Source organism: Culex pipiens, chromosome 2 (assembly GCF_016801865.2).
Source record: "Culex pipiens pallens isolate TS chromosome 2, TS_CPP_V2, whole genome shotgun sequence".
NCBI classification, from domain to species: Eukaryota; Metazoa; Arthropoda; class Insecta; order Diptera; family Culicidae; genus Culex; species Culex pipiens.
The window spans coordinates 120,087,386-120,105,749 of record NC_068938.1 but is presented as its reverse complement, the minus strand read 5'-3'; positions in this window follow the sequence as shown (position 1 = coordinate 120,105,749).

The window sequence follows — 18,364 nt, the reverse complement described above, 5'->3', positions numbered from 1 at the left end:
ATAAACAGTAAAAAAAAAATGGTGATTTTTAATTTCACTTTTTGTCACTAAAACTTGAGTTGCAAAAAAAAATACAATTATAATTTTTTTTTATTTTTTCAAATGTTTAAGAGGACATTAAATGCCAACTTTTCAGAAATTTCCAGAATGGGCAAAAAATCTTTGACCAAGTTATAATTTTTTGAATCAATACAGATTTTTTCAAATAATAAAAATATTGGTCGAAAAAAAGAAAGAAAGAAAGAAGCCATTTTGCATCATTAGTTCGTCCATACACTCCACAATACAATTTTGGCAGCAGTCCATACAAAAATGGTGTGTAAATATTCGAAAATTATTGATCAAATGTGTAGGTGATAAATAGGACAATTCAGAAAAATTTGCAGTAAAAACATACCCATTATATTCTACTTTTTCACAAAAAGTTTAACTCCAATTAACCGTATTTTCAATATTTTTTATTGTTGGATCTTTTTCACAATTGAGCAACCCTCTACGACATCTGCCGATTTCGACCATTTTTATTTTTTGTATTTTTTAATTTGGCTCAAACTTTTTGGGGGCCTTCCCTATGACCAAATAAGCTATTTTGTGTCATTGGTTCACCCATTCAAGTCTCCATGCAATTTTGGTAGCTGTCCATACAAAAATGGTACGTACATATTCAAATGGCTGTAACTTTTGAGTGAATTTTCTGATCAATTTTGTGTCTTCGGCAAAGTTGTAGGTATTGTGGAGGACTATTGAGAAAAAAATTGGTACACGGAAAAAAATTGCAGCTTTTTTAATCAACGTTTTTTTCACAAAAACTCAATTTCGCAAAACACGTATTTTTATTTTTGAGATTTTTTGATATGTTTTACGGGACAAAAACCAGCAACTTTAGGGCCATAGAGAAACATAGCCAAAAAATCTGCCGCCGAGTTATGAATTTTTGAAAAAATAGTGATTTAAAAAAAATCGAAATTTTATGCAAAAACAAATTTGACGTAATTTTTAATGTAAAATTGAATTTCCAATCGAAAAGTACTTTATGCATGAAACATTCGTGAAATCCGATCTTTTCGAAAAAAAAGTATAGTACGCCCATTAAAAATGCTAGTCTTGATTTAATTATTTTCAAAATATTATTTTCGAAAAGATCCGAAAATTTTACGAATTTTTCATGCATTAACATTGAAAATCGGACCAATAGTTGCTGAGATATCGACAATTGAAAATGGTGGGTTGTTTTGGTGATACTTAAAAGACTTCAATTTTCCTGTTTCTTTTTCTTAAAGCGGCTGTATCTCAGCAACCCGAGGTCCAATCTTCAATGTCCCTTAGACAATTTCATAGCAATTTTTTCGAATTTTTCAAATAAAATATTTTCAGAAATGGTCTTTCATGGTCACTATTTTTAAAATCGCAAAACTGCAAATATTTCGCTAAAATCAAACTTTCGGTGGCTATATCTTGAAAACAAAGCCTTTTATAAAAAAAATCGAGATATACTTTTCGATTGAATATTCAATTTTACATTGAAAAAAATGTTTTTGGATGAAATTTTGATTTTTTTCCGAAAATCACTATTTTTTTCAAAAATTCATAACTTCCCGGCAGATTTTTTGACCATGTTTCTCTATTGCTCAAAAGTTGCGGGTTTTTGTCCCCTGAAACATATAAAAAATCTCGAAAATAAAAAAAATGCGAAATTGAGTTTTTGTGAAAAAAACTTTGATTAATCTGCAACTTTTGTTCCCGTGTGCCTATTTTTTCTCAATAGTCCTCAACAATACCTATAACTTTGTCGAAGACACCAAATTGATCAGAAAATTCATTCAAAAGTTACAGCTATTTCAATATGTACGTACCATTTATGTATGGACAGCTGCCAAAATTGTATGGAGACTTGTATGGGTGAACCAATGACACAAAATAGCTTATTTGGTCATAGGGAAGGCCCCCACAAAGTTTGAGCCAAATAAAAAAAATACAAATAAAATCTATTTCCGGTTTTGGTAGAGAATTGCTCAGTTGAGATATGATTTTTTGAAAAGTACAGTTCAACATAAAAGTATTTAATATATTTTCACTAGGATTCTTTTCAGGTATATTTTTTGTTTTTTTTTTCTTGTTGAAAGAGTGTCCATGTATGTCCATCTTTTTAAAAAACAACAGTGGGGTTGACATTGGGACTGGGGGAGAGATAGGGTCAAAGAGATTTTTACGGATTTTACCAATTCTCAGGTTCTTTCCAATAAAACTTAATTCGGTTCAAAGGGTTGTGTAGGGAACATGACTTAGCTGACAAAATCTCGTTCCTAGAACAAATCTTGTCATTTTGGCAGATTCTAAAAAAGTGTCCACGTGGTTTATGGATGGTCCCTTTCCAATAAGTCCTATTTTAAATTATTAAAAGTGAAATCTCTTTATAAAATTTTGAATTGTTTAGAAAAGTTCGATAACTATTATGAAAAAAATGTTGGTGAAAATGATTCTTCTAACATTCTCCAATTGTCATGATTTTCTTAACGAAAAAGAGTTAGACTCTTGCTTTGAAATCAGTTTAAAATGCAATGTGCAGCGAAATTTTTATTTAAAAAAATTGTTTAAAAGAGTTTTATGCAAAATTCTGACCATTCAACAAATTTTCCCAAAATTTATATGAATTTTGCTTAAAGATTTATAAACTAAGTTAACTATACAAAAACATTGATTAATAAAAAAAAACTCTGGCACCTTTTTGAATATACATCTAACGTAAAAATAAAATTTGAACATCATAAATCGATTACTTATTTTAAAAAATGTTATCGTTTTTAACGAGTCTGGATCAAACATAGCAATACAAATATATATCCTTCGGTTAACTTATTCACGGACCCTATCCCAAAGAACTCACTAGCTTAAAATATCAATGGCAATCTAATTTTATGTCAAATAACCTCCCCCCTTCCATTCAGCTGCACCTTAATTTTCATCGAATCTTTAGCAGAGTTACACCATGCGGGTATTGAGGCCACTGCCACCACAGAGAGTCCATACGAATTGCTCGCACAATTCCTTTTTCCATTTGGCGGGCTCGGCTCTGCAATTGACAGCTTAAAGTGCAGGCAGAGCATCGCTAGAAACGGGGAACGTGACGTAGATATGGATAATCTGCATATGGCAAGGACAATTTTTACAAATTCTCTGGCTCTGAGTTATCCAACGGAACACTGGAGCAGGTCACATCCCCATCTCTCCGGGGGTGAGCAAAGTCATCGAAGCGGATCGGATCGGGTGGAACACACAGTCGAAAGTCCTGGACCAGAAAAGAAAGTTACCTCACCACCACCACGTCGTATAAAACGATCTAGGTGAAAGGCGAAAATCAACTGCCCTGAATTGATGTGAACGCCTTTTGCATGTACCTTTTGCGCTCGCTCCGGAAGTATTTTATTCAAGAATGTTTTCGCAAGTTAACACTTGAACTCGAAATTTGCCGTAATTCAATTCAAAACTGCTTGCCACCGCCACTGCTAGCAAGTGCTAGTCGCTTCTGATGAGGGTGCGCTTCTTGGCAGTTTTTCGGGCTGGAAAATTAGTGGCCACGATATGGTTCCTCCCTCTTACCCTAACAGGCCTCGGAGTGGGGTATTTGGGCGGAAGTGGAATGGGCCGCCGCGCTCCGTTGGTTGGAGTTGATTGGGATGAAAACGAGGTCCCTTTCCTCCTTTCCCCTGGGGGGCTTCCGCTTGGCCCTTGTTGTTGCTAGTTCTTGGATGGGACTCTGCCTATTGCCCATTCCTTGCCGACCGACGTGTACATTTGGTGCTGCGGTCTGGAGCTCGGAGAAAGGTCGGGGGTCACAGGAAGTGAATTCTATTCAACACGCTCGGGAAATAAAGTTGCTCTTCACCAGCCCCAATCCCGTCGACGACCCACCCACAGAAAAAGAGAGAGAGAGAGTGAGTTCATTTCTAGCAAAGTAGTGCACATTGTTTGCCTCCCTTTTGTATAGAAGCAGGAGGCAAGAAATTTACCCGTGTCAAAAGTTTTCCTTACGATGCTAATGATGTGGGAGCGTAAAAACGAAGAAAACTCACGTTTTCCCACACTGTGGTGAACAACACTCCCAGGTTCGAGCCCAACCAGACCAGACACATTCGCTTGCCTGGGAAAATACTCGCTCGCACTTCTTCCGCACTAGTGAGAGGACACACGCCCACCCACGCACTGAGGCATTAGGGTGACATTATGGTTCTATTTGCCTGAACTTCAAGATGAAAACAGTAATAAGCAGTTTTTATATATTTTGATTAGGTCTTGAAATTGTACCATTTGATTTGAACCGATAATTATGCGTTTCATTTGCGTAAAAAAGGTTTTGGGAGACTCTCCACACATAACCTTCGGACGCCTAGAATTCTCAATTGAGCAGAATTTTGCAACAGAGACCACAAAATAAGTGGATTGTTTTTTTTTTTTTTTTTGCTGTTTTAATTATGTTATGTTATAACGTGTTAAGGCCTTCGCAAATGGGTATTTCTCCGCCAACTCACACAGCAGTTGCCCCAACCCCTCTTCGATTTGCGTGAAACTTTGTGTTAAGGAGTAACTTTTGTCCCTGATCACGAATCTGAGGTCCATTTTTTGATATCTCGTGACGGAGGGGCGGAACGACCCCTTTCATTTTTGAACATTCGAAAAAAGAGGTGTTTTTCAATAATTTGCAGCCTGAAACGGTAATGAGATAGAAATTTGGTGTCAAACGGACTTTTAAGTAAAATTAGACGCCCGATTTGATGGCGTACTCAGAATTCCGAAAAAACGTATTTTTCATCGAAAATAACACTAAAAAAGTATTAAAAATTCTCCCATTTTCCGTTACTCGACTGTATTTTTTTTTGGAACATGTCATTTTATGAGAAATTTAATGTACTTTTCGAATCTACTACATTGACCCAGAAGGGTCATTTTTTCATTTAGAACAAAATTTTTCATTTTAAAATTTCGTGTTTTTGCTAACTCTACAGGATTATTTTTTAGAGGTTAAGAATGTTCCACAAAGTAGTAGAGCAGACAATTACAAAAATTTTAATATAAAGACATAGGGGGTTTGCTTATAACCATCACGAGTTATTGTGATTTTACGAAAAAAAAGTTTTGAAAATGTTGGTCGTCGTTGATCATGGCCGTTCATGGTCACCCGTGACAAACACGGACGACGAAACAAAGAGAAACGTAAAAAGTAACTTTTTCAAAACTTTTTTTCGTAAAATCGTGATAACTCGTGATGTTTATAAGCAAACCCGTTATGTTTATATATCAAATTTTTTGTAATTGTCTTTTCTACAACTTTGTAGAACATTATTGCACTCTAAAAAATAACCCTGCAAAGTTAGAAAAAAACACGAAATTTTAAAATGAAAAATTTTGTTCTAAATGAAAAATGACCCTTCTGGTAGATTCGAAAAGTACATTAAATTTCCCATAAAATGACATGTTCCAAAAAATTTTACAGTCAAGTAACGGAAAATGGGAGAATTTTTAAAACTTTTTTAGTGTTTTTCGATGAAAAATACGTTTTTTTTTTAATTCTGAGTACGCCATCAAATCGGGCATCTAATTTTACATAAAAGTCCGTTTGACACCAAATTTCTATCTCATTACCGTTTCAGGCTGCAAATTATTGAAAAACACCTCTGTTTTCGAATGTTCAAAAATGAAAGGGGTCGTACCGCCCGTCCGTCACGAGATATCAAAAAACGGACCTCAGATTCGTGATCAGGATCAAAATTACTCCTTAGGACAAAATTTCACGCAAATCGAAGAGGGGTCGGGGCAACTTTTCCCAATTTCGTGAGAGTTGGTAGAGAATTACCCAAATAGTTTTTAAAATTTATCCCAATTATTTTTTTAAATTTCCAGAGGCGTCTTTTTGGAAAGCTGAAATTGAAGTAAGAGTCAATGTCACTCAAATTAAGTTCTTTAATTTGTCTAAATCATCAGTTTAATCAGCATACGCTGGTTTTTTGAACATCTTTGAACGTATTGCCAATCATTAAATTGTATTTTGAATTGCAAAGAATTTTAACAGATCATTTGCAATATCTGCTACTTTGTTTAAACAAATTCCTTATTTTCCCTCGGTCACCCTGCTGCCACATCACAACACGCAATCAGTCCTTTCCCTTGAAATCAGCTAGGCAATTCCAAATAAGCATCCTCCCCACATTTCGCTTTTTGTACTGCTTCCGTCTGCTTCCGGCGAAAATACATCAGAACGTCTCAGGCACGGGCGAAAAATACGATCGTCGGGGACCGTATTTATATCGCCGGTTATCACCCCATAATTGGATTTGGATCTTAGTTCTACCATTTGTCAACAACGTTCAAGTTTAGTGACATCACGCAATGGGTGCTCGCTGTCCTCGAGGTCGGAAGGGAAAAGAGTCCAACTCAGCATCCGGGTGGGGAAGGAGAATTCGTCGTTGACTCAGCTGACCAGGGTTTCGCCCCCACGCCTCTGGAGGAGATTGGGTAAGTAACCAGCTCTAGCCAGAGTAACTCAAGTGGAAAGAAAGGTCAAGAGACACGAAAACTAGCTCGGGACGACGAGACGAGACGAAACGAGCTTTTCTTATACTTTGAGCAAATTGATTAATCCCCGCTTGTATTTGCTCAGTGTTTGATGGGCAATGGGACCCTCTTATTGGATTACGGAAATGTTGATGGACTTTACGATGTTCGTTCGTTCGAGGCTCACCTTCGTCTTCTAAGAAACCTTTTCGTCATCCAGGTCAGTCAAGCCAGGGTCGAGGTGGTTTGTTGTTGTGTATTGAGTATCGATTACAGGTTGCTCTAAGGCAAAATGATCTCACTGGAGCAGTAGTTGCACAGCAGTGCAAAATTCAATAGTGATAGCATCTCTATAACTTAGTTACAACTATGATATTCAATCACAATGAGCTAGCGCAAGTGTTGAATCACTTTTCACTACTTTCGAAACGAGAAAGTTTAACCTGAACCCATAGATTGCAGAGCATCTATCAATCTATGTGTTGGGTGTTTTTTTCAATATTTTTTATAGGGTCTTTTTCTAATCTAATCTAATCTAATCTAATCTAACCCTAGCGCAGCCAGTCTTTCGGGGGCATCCTGGAAAATGCCTTAGGTTGATTAACGCCTAGCATCCTCTTGTCATTATTAACAATTGCAGTGCCCAATGCAATAAATTGCTTTGAAACATCACAAACGTTAAAGCGGCCAGGCCAACTGCGTAAAGTTTACCGCAAAGATGATTCGTTGAATTGGATTGAGTTTGAGCACGAATGTTCAAACAACAACACAATTCTGAATCGACAGGGGTGGAAGAAACGTGGGGATCCCCCGCTCACGTTCCTGTTTGTAGGAGCAATAAATCGTTGGGAGCCACCAGCTAAGAAGTTTTGGTGCCCCGGGACCCTCCAGGATGGGACACTGTATTTCCACAAATGCCCTGGACCCTATTTGCCGTGGTTATAGCGCCACAACTCGCTCACTGTTGGTGACAGAAGGAACATTATTAAAACTCTTATAAACACAAGATTTCAATTAATGGGATGACAAGATCATTTCACAAAGACCCGAAAAAACGAAACTATTGGCACTACGCCCCCCGGGGCATGGCCTTCCTCTAACGTGGGATTTCTGCTCCAGCGCCTCTGACGAGACAGGAGAAACCGGGACCGACGTTTTACTTCACCATCCGATAGAAGCTCAGTGGATAAGGCGGGAATCGAACCCGCGTCTCATAGCATCAAAGACCCAGTGCGTATTAAATATGTAATGGTTATTTTGATTAGGATATAGTATCGGATTGATCTCACCAAATTAAATCAGCCCTCTGAGAAATGTAACGCCCCAATCAGTCTGAATAAAATAAGGCTGATGTAAGGTCGATCAGAGCGTTAAATTTCTTAGTGGAAGCTGCCGCATCTCAAAACGGTTTCGGTTTGAGTCCTAGCTACGTCTGTAACGCTATGTATCGGCAGCACCAAAATCAGCATCCCTAGCAGGAAAGCGCCGCTCCGTTTTCGTTCTGGAAGCTCGCGGCTGATGCATGTGTGTTTTGTTGCAACACACCGACGAAAAAACAGCCGGAGGCACCAGTTTTTTCCACTTTTTAGATTCTTTAAATGTTCATTTCAAGGGGTTTCCAGCATCGTATCAGACTGGTCACTAATCCGGAATTACTTGGAATTTGAGCAAGTAATTCTGTAATTCCGGATTTACTGAGTAATTCCAGAGTAATCCTGGTAATTCTAAATAATCCCAGTAATCCTGATTCTTTTTTGTGAAAACATACTTCGGAAAATAATAAAATAATAGAAAATAACTGTTAAAAAGATAATTTCGATAAACCTTTTATGATTCTATTTAATGCCTATTAATTTTCATGTAAGAAACCATAATTAAAGCTAGTACGGGATCATTCGGATTATGAGTAAGTAATTCAGTAATTCCAGAATTACTTCGCAATTCTGCAGTAATTCCTGTTATTCTGGAATTACCTAAATTCCGTAGTAGTTCGTGTAGTTCTATAGTTACTCAGTAATTCGTGTATTTCCCATCAGTTCAACCCGGAAAAAAGTTGAATTTTGGAATGTTGAAATTGTGGTAGGTTGAATATTACCTTTTTTTTTGAAATTTATCATTTTTTTGCAACAAAATCTGTCACCATTTCCTGATGAATATAACCATCATTTTTTTCTGTGTACTAGTTAAAGTTAAATCGACAGAATGCATTTTGCTTTTTCTTGATGCCTTTTATGGTTGTAAGAAGTACAGAGCGGATTCGGAATGTACGCAAAATCGGATGTTCTCTAATTCAAATGTCAAAATCAGTTGTCAAACTGATGGTGATATTTACCCCATTATTCGATGATTTCCAAGTAGGGTGTCCAATTTTCCCGGGTTTTGAGTTTCCCGGAAAACCAAATAAAATTTTTTTTATTCCCGGGAATTTTTTGAAAACGTCATAAAATCTATGTTTTCTTTATATTTGTTATGATTTTCATGCTTTAAAATCTAAAAGTAAAAATTAATAGTATGATACAATTTTAACAAGGATAGCACTTTTAGATAGTTTAAAAGATTTTTTTGTTCTTTGTTGTGCTTTGAATTTTAAATGCACTCAAACGCCAAAATCAGTTGTCAAACTGATGTTGATGTTTACCCAATTGTTCGATGATTTCCAAGCAGGACGTTAAATTTTCCCAGGTTTTGAGTTTCCGGGAAAACGGGACAAATATTTATATATTCCCGGAAAGTTTTTGAAAAAGTCACACAATCTATGTTTTCTTTATATTTGCTATGTTTTTCAAGCTTTAAATTTGTAGAATTAGCTCAATACTATTAATATCAATCTAAACAAGAATAGCAGTTTTTAATTAACAAAAACAAAAATGACAAAGTTTCAACTTATAAATTGTAATACTAATGTAATTTCCAGGCCAAATAAAGATTTTTGTTTGAGTCCGGAATTCCCCGTACAACATATAAAAATCCCGGGAATTTTGTGCCGGGAATCCCGAGCAGACGGAAATAACTTGGGAATAACATTTTTTGATATTTGAAAATACTAGGCCAATAACATATTATGTTATTTATAACAAGATTCGTTATTCGACGTTATGATTTTTTTGTTATTGAAATGTTATTGTAATAACAGACTAATAACATTTTTAGTTATTCTTCGAACAAATCTTTGTTATTATTTTTTGTTATTTTAACAACTAATCCGATCATCCCAATAACAATTGGAGTTATTCTTCCATAACGAAAAATGTTATTCCCAAGTTGTTTTGGCTTTCAACCAATATCAGACCAATAACAAATTTTGTTATGATAACATTAACTGTTATTCAACTCTTATGCAAAAATGGATTTTGCAAGAAAATTCCATAACATTTTTTGTTATTTTAACAGTATTTGTTATTGAAATGGCATGAATTTTGTTATTACCGTCTGCCCGGGATTCCCGGGTTGGACGCACTATTCCCAAGCACGTGGTTTTGTGCGTTTGACAGCTGTCATTCGATCCAATTCCAAAGACTTTTCTCAATATGCTGGAAGCTAGGCAGTAATTCCAAGTTATTTTTATAAATTTGACCAATTCTGCGTGGTTTCTGGAAATCTCAAGTAATTCTGGGAGATCATAGTAATTCGTGACATATTGCCAGTAATCCTGGTAATTCCATTTAGACTGGTCAGTAATCCTTGATGCTGGAAACCCCTTGGTTCATTTTATTATTCGTTCACTATTTACAACACACACGCGACGTTCGAAGCCATATTCCAACGACAAAATATTCGCTTGTTATTAAAAACACTGTAAATTTCAACACTTTTTACGGAACTCGAAACTCTTGCTTCCAGCCAGTTTGACAGCTTTCCGTATCCTTTTTATAGGGTCTTTTTCTGTCATGAAAACATAGTTTTAATCATAAAAATCTCGAGTTCTCGATACAGTTAGGTTTTTTCTTTAGGGATGAAGTGCTCTTATAAGTTCTTTAAGTTAAAATTTAATTTAAACTGTTTTTTTTTTCTAAGGGCAGTCAAAACCCAACCATGGCTCTTCGACGAAGAGTTTATCTGTTTATACTTAAAATATTTTTCGTTGTTTCCACTTTGCAAAATTTTAATTTATTTATTCAGAATCAGCCTTACACCTATAATAGACAAAATCCCAGTTCCTGCATTAATACGCTAGTGTAAAACCCGCTCTCCAAAAGTCACCGACCATGTTGCGTTTTGCACAATTCTAGCTCAACGTGTAACACTCATCCTAAATCCTGCGTTGTTGTTGCTCATGCTGCTGCTGTGCCACAAACAACGGCTTTTATTAGTGTAATCATGATAAATTGCTCGGTTCTTTATTAGAATTCTTGACTTTTATTATTGCGCGTACAATCCAGACACGAAAACGGTTCAGAATGGTTCCGAGCTGCTGCACTTTTAGCCGTTGCAAGGCCAACCCAGAGAACATCGAGTCATCGTGTGAACATCCGTACCTCGCTGGGGCTGGTACACGCCCTAGAACGAGCTGTTGTTACTACTGCACTGGGCGGCCGAAATAAAAGACAAATTTCCGACAACTTTTGAATTCCAGCTTTGGCGCATACCCTGACAGTTGTTATCCTGATGTTCACATCAGGGCCTAGGTCCGGGTGTTCACATGGTCTGACCGTGGAAGGATTGTAACCGTCATTCTATGATGGTGCACGTGAACCTTTTGAGCCAGATCAAAATGGAGTGTTCATATTTTACGTAGCTGAGCTTTGTCAGGAAAAGTATATAAATTAAAATGATTATGTAAATCAACCAAATTGAACTAAATCGATACTAAAAGTGTATGTAAATTTGTATTGCCAAAAACGCACCAAAATCGTGAACTACCCCTTATTTAATGAAACGAAACAACGCAAACGTATTTGACTTGTGTTTGTAGAAAGGGAATTTTAAATTCATTTTGTAGTTTTGATAGACAGCCACGCAAGCCAAAGGGCACATTCACAAATTGCTTTTCAGGTTTTAAAGTTCAAAGAGCAACCAAATATCAAAATAGTTTAAAAATTCAAACACATACCAATTTTAAACTGCCATTTTCTGTCCCCAATTGTTAAAACATTTACCCAACCAAACCAAAGCCTGACTGCCGGTTTGCCCAGTCAGTCTGGCCAGCAAGTTTGTCCCCGGCACGAGTAATAGACAAGCCACGGTGTGGCCGCCGCTGCCACAAAATATTGTTTAATCCTTGCAATAAACCGGCCATCGCGACGCATTTCACCGAGGTGCGGATGCGGTGCCTTCAGTCATGAACGAAAAATTGCGAACCAGAGACTTTGTCGAATGCAAAAAAAATGTGTCATGTGAGATGCAATGATTCACCTAAAGTTAAGATTTTAGATTTTTCTTGATTTTTCTATTCTTTTTCTTGAGTTTTAAAATAAATGATTTATCATTTATCATTTATCATTTATCATTTATCATTTATCATTTATCATTTATCATTTATCATTTATCATTTATCATTTATCATTTATCATTTATCATTTATCATTTATCATTTATCATTTATCATTTATCATTTATCATTTATCATTTATCATTTATCATTTATCATTTATCACTTATCATTTATCATTTATCATTTATCATTTATCATTTATCATTTATCATTTATCATTTATCATTTATCATTTATCATTTATCATTTATCATTTATCATTTATCATTTATCATTTATCATTTATCATTTATCATTTATCATTTATCATTTATCATTTATCATTTATCATTTATCAATTATCATTTATCATTTATCATTTATCATTTATCATTTATCATTTATCATTTATCATTTATCATTTATCATTTATCATTTATCATTTATCATTTATCATTTATCATTTATCATTTATCATTTATCATTTATCATTTATCATTTATCATTTATCATTTATCATTTATCATTTATCATTTATCATTTATCATTTATCATTTATCATTTATCATTTATCATTTATCATTTATCATTTATCATTTATCATTTATCATTTATCATTTATCATTTATCATTTATCATTTATCATTTATCATTTATCATTTATCATTTATCATTTATCATTTATCATTTATCATTTATCATTTATCATTTATCATTTATCATTTATCATTTATCATTTATCATTTATCATTTATCATTTATCATTTATCATTTATCATTTATCATTTATCATTTATCATTTATCATTTATCATTTATCATTTATCATTTATCATTTATCATTTATCATTTATCATTTATCATTTATCATTTATCATTTATCATTTATCATTTATCATTTATCATTTATCATTTATCATTTATCATTTATCATTTATCATTTATCATTTATCATTTATCATTTATCATTTATCATTTATCATTTATCATTTATCATTTATCATTTATCATTTATCATTTATCATTTATCATTTATCATTTATCATTTATCATTTATCATTTATCATTTATCATTTATCATTTATCATTTATCATTTATCATTTATCATTTATCATTTATCATTTATCATTTATCATTTATCATTTATCATTTATCATTTATCATTTATCATTTATCATTTATCATTTATCATTTATCATTTATCATTTATCATTTATCATTTATCATTTATCATTTATCATTTATCATTTATCATTTATCATTTATCATTTATCATTTATCATTTATCATTTATCATTTATCATTTATCATTTATCATTTATCATTTATCATTTATCATTTATCATTTATCATTTATCATTTATCATTTATCATTTGAGATTTATCATTTATCATTTATCATTTATCATTTATCATTTATCATTTATCATTTATCATTTATCATTTATCATTTATCATTTATCATTTATCATTTATCATTTATCATTTATCATTTATCATTTATCATTTATCATTTATCATTTATCATTTATCATTTATCATTTATCATTTATCATTTATCATTTATCATTTATCATTTATCATTTATCATTTATCATTTATCATTTATCATTTATCATTTATCATTTATCATTTATCATTTATCATTTATCATTTATCATTTATCATTTATCATTTATCATTTATCATTTATCATTTATCATTTATCATTTGAGATTTGAGATTTCATCACATTCACCACCTTTCAATGAGTACAATAATTTTCGTTGTTTGCAAAAACATTCACATTTCAACAGGGATAGCGCGCGGTGGCAACCTTTTGTCAAGGCCCTTTGAGAAGGAATTTTGTATTGCTGGTAAATTGTCAACGAGTGCAAGAGTTCCGGAGTAATCCGCCGTGCGGCCATACGGAATTTTTGTGTTTCATTTTTAACAATCCGGCTGAATGACCACCAGCAACAGCTCTACTGCAAAAAAGCAAATAACTAACAATGGCGGCATTTTTAAGCTCGACTAAATACCAAGCAGAATTAATCCGAGAGGCATGTTGATTTCCATACATGTGCAATTTGGGGCAGAGTTGCTCCGGGTTTACTTGTGTGTGCTTAGGGATTTCCGGTGATATCTGGACTGAAGAGTGCTTGAAATGGTTTTGAGTTTTTTTAACGTGAATAGGTCGATGCAGGGTCAATATAGAGCAAACATATTAGGCTGGTACAGGTATTATTTAAAGTTTTTGTCTTGAACTTTGAAAAATATTTGCATCGGCCTTAAAGACCTTCCAATACGGTAATTTACGCGGCTCAAATCCAGGCTTCACGGAAACGGAGAGATATGAACTGATTCGACATCTGATCGACCAAATTTCATTAATTTTGGCAGCACGAACAACCTGTCCTGACTCCGATATCCGCGCCAGGTTTTCCGGGTAGCTGCACCGAATTGAGTCTTCTTCTATTTACTTCGATACAAAATTTGCTTCGCAAGACCACCAGGCAGGGGTCGTAAAACTAGGAGCACCGATTTGGGTCTGTTGTCTTTTTCCCTGATGTTTTCAACTTTATCCAGTGGCATGGGCTAGCGTGGCGCTTGATTTCGCTGCTGTCCAAGACGCTCTTCCGCGCTGCTGGTTTCGCTAGAGCGCTTCGCTGGCGCATGATTGATGGTTTGTAAAATTTTTAATATTAAAATTTTGCATGCAATATGCCTCGGATGAACTGCGGGCTATATGAATGATAGCATGAAATATATACCATCAGCCCCAAACTATGCCATCGGAGCCGTGTCGAGGAACCAGGAGCAACTGACTCAAATATTTACGGTGGTTGATGGAACGAGGATACCGCGGAATGGTTCGCTAGGGAACAGCGACGACGACGACGACGACGAATATCGTCACGTCACGTGGCCCACGACCGGCGACGTCGACGGGCCAAATGGAAACACTGCCAGCCAGCCAGCAGCTCGCAGAACGTGGTGTAGCATATCGGCGAGCAGAGAGCAGAGATTCATAATATATTGTGCTCTGTTGCAGACAGCAGCGAAGGGTATAACGAAAGTATAAGTGGATCTGATGTACAGCTGTACAAATTATGCTTAACGTGGGATGAAGATTTATTTTTCGTAACATCGCGCACATCAATTGAGAGCGCTTTAATGAGTCCTCTGTCTAGTTTAGATTTGCATCTGTGAGGAGAGCGGTGAGAACACTACTTTTAATTATAAAGTAGCGCTGAGAATCGGAAAGGACTGTAACGTGGTTTTGCAGGTTTTTCCAAAACCTTGTAACCTTAAAAATAATTAATTTATAAAGAAAGCTTTTCGAAAGCACCTTCAGTTCATGTTGATACTTAATTATTTCTTGTCACGACTAAATCTTAAGATCGTCGTAACTTAAATTGATTTGGCTTTTGAAACCTACCGTTTGTCGCACATGCATCACTTCCTACTGTTTATTTATTTATTGATTTTTGGGTCATCGGGAACAATGGTCCTGATTTTAAGAACAAAGATCAGAAATCACTCGCTCGGTGTCGATTAAAACGCACAACAGATCGTATGCTAACGATGCTAACACGATTCGTGAACAGTCAGCGATTGATCGGATCGTTTCAAAAAGCAAACCCCTCGTGAAATATATATACATGCGTACATGCAAACCCCTTATTTTTATTTTTGAAATTGTCTGCTCTACAACTTTGTAAAACATTTTTACACACTGAAAAATTACCCCGGGAAAGTTAGAAAAAATACGAAATTTTAACTGAATAATATTGTTATAATTGAAAAACCGACCCTTCTAATCTCATCTAATCTAATCTAATCTAATCTAATCTAATCAGACCCTAGCTCAGCCAATCTTTCGAAGCGATCCGGGAGAGTGCCTTAGGTTAGAATACGCCGGGCATTCTTCTTGTCATTTATCAACATTTGTAGTGCACCATTGCATCAGAATGCATTGAAACATCACAAGCGTTAAAGTGGCCAGGCCTACTGCGTAAAGCCGTATCGCAGAGACATGATTCGTTTGAAGTGGATTAACTTCACCATTATTTGATATGTTATGTAAAATTTTCCGAAGAATCCGAAAAAAATATTTTCAGACATAGGCTCTTTGGTCCCGAGACCTTCAAAAAAACATTTTAAGTTTTCATACGACCTTTTCAAATTTTAGCTAGATTTTTGAAACTTTTTGTTATTTTTCTCAAATAGCCAAACTAATCACCTGAGCAATTCTCTACGAAATCGGTCATTTTTCTTAACATTCCAACGCCCAAGGATCCAAAAAAGGTGGAACGGTAAATTCAACTCGCTGGTTCTCGGGCCTAACTCAACCAATCAAGATGATTCTTATTTCCAGTGATTTGTTAGGATGTCTAGATGATTCTAGAACTTTGCAGAACTTAATTTGATCAAATCTGTAATTTTTGCGATCAAAAACATCGTTCCAACTTTTTTTCGCGTGTAAAAAAAATCGCACAAAATTCCGTGGAGGCAGTCTTTTTAAAAAAGGTGAAACGATGTTTTCATTCGCAGACATTACAGATTTGTTCAAATCAAGTTCTGCAAAATTTAAGGATCATCTAGACATTCTTACAAATCACTAGAAACAAAAATCGTCCCGATTGGTTGAGTAATGCCTGAGAACCAGCGAGTTGAAGTTACCGTTCCACCTTTTTTGGGAGGCTTGGGCGTCCGTGTAAGTTGGACATGCGTTGGGCGTTCCAGTGTTAAATTTTAATTTTTGTATTTTTAATCTGACTGAAACTTTTTTGGCACCTTCGGTATGTCCAAAGAAGCCATTTTGCATCATTAGTTTGTCCATATAATTTTCCGTACAAATTTGGCAGCTGGCCATACAAAAATGATGTATGAAAATTCAAAAATCTGTATCTTTTGATGGAATTTTTTGATCGATTTGGTGTCTTCGGCAAAGTTGTAGGTATGGATACGGACTACACTGAAAAAAATGATTCAAGGTAAAAAAAATTGGTGATTTTTTATTTAACTTTTTATCACTAAAATTTCACTGAAATTTTGATAAAGTGCACCGTTTTCAAGTCAAATCCATTTTTAGGTGACTTTTTTGAAAATAGTCACAGTTTTTCATTTTTTAAAATTAGTGCACATGTTTGCTTACTTTTGAAAAAAATATTTTTGAAAAGCTGAGTAAACTTCTCTATATTTTGCATTTTTTTGGACTTTGTTGATACGACCCTTAGTTGCTGGGATATTGCCATGCAAAGGTTTAAAAACAGGAAAATTGATGTTTTCTAAGTCTCACCCAAACAACACACAATTTCTAATGTCGATCGATCTCAGCAACTAATGGTCCGATTTTCAATGTTAAAATATGAAACATTCGTGAAATTTTCCGATCTTTTCCAAAAAAAATATTTTCAAAATTTTTAAACCAAGACTAGCATTTTAAAAGGGCGTAATATTGAATGTTCAGCCATACCATACGTACAACTTTGCCGAAGACACCAAATCGATCAAAAAATCCTTCAAGAGGTACAGATTTTTGAATTTTCATACATCATTTTTGTATGGCCAGCTGCCAAATTTGTATGGAAAATTATATGGACAAACTAATGATGCAAAATGGCTTCTTTGGGCATACCGAATGCACCAAAGAAGTTTCAGTCGGATTAAAAAATACAAAAAAAAATCGAATGACCGAAATCTGAGAGAACTACTCACCTTTCTTTTGCGTCTAAGACAGCTAAAATCGGATGAAATGGCGCGGAGTTATGATTTTTTGAAAAATGTGGTTTTTGCGAAAAAAGACGAAAATTGCCATTTTTCGGACCACCCTAACACGGCGTATGTCACCCTAATGGCCAAACAAAAAAATACGGGTCTAACTTTTTTGGCCAAGGAACCCCCAGAAAAAATTTGAGCCCGATCGGAGAAGTTTTTTTTTCGAGTCATGCTGTTTTCGTGGGGAATTGCTGTATAGCGATATTTTCTGGGAATTTATTTCGACTATGTTAACAATTTTACTTTAAAATTTTTATTTGCTCGAATTATCAAGGTGTTGGCAAAATTTGTCTGCGATGATTTGCTGGATGCTCACATTCTTGCACAATTTTATTCGCTTGATCACCCTTCAAGCTTCTACTTACACAGCTGGGTTTAGACATGTTTTCCAAGTTTTCCGATAGAACAGCTCCGATTCCGTTCATTCAATTTGGTTTGGTTGGTTCATTCTCACTATTGTTGCTGTACACTACAGCAGCGCTGTGAAAACTCTATTGAATGTTTCGTACAAAATGTGTGTGCACTGGGTTGCAGGTAAATAAAATTGGAATTGGTGGCACGTAACGCCACTACCGCCGTCTACGGTTCCGGCCACAGTGTTTGCTTCTTCCCACAAATCCTGATGGTTTTGCAATCGTTCTCGGC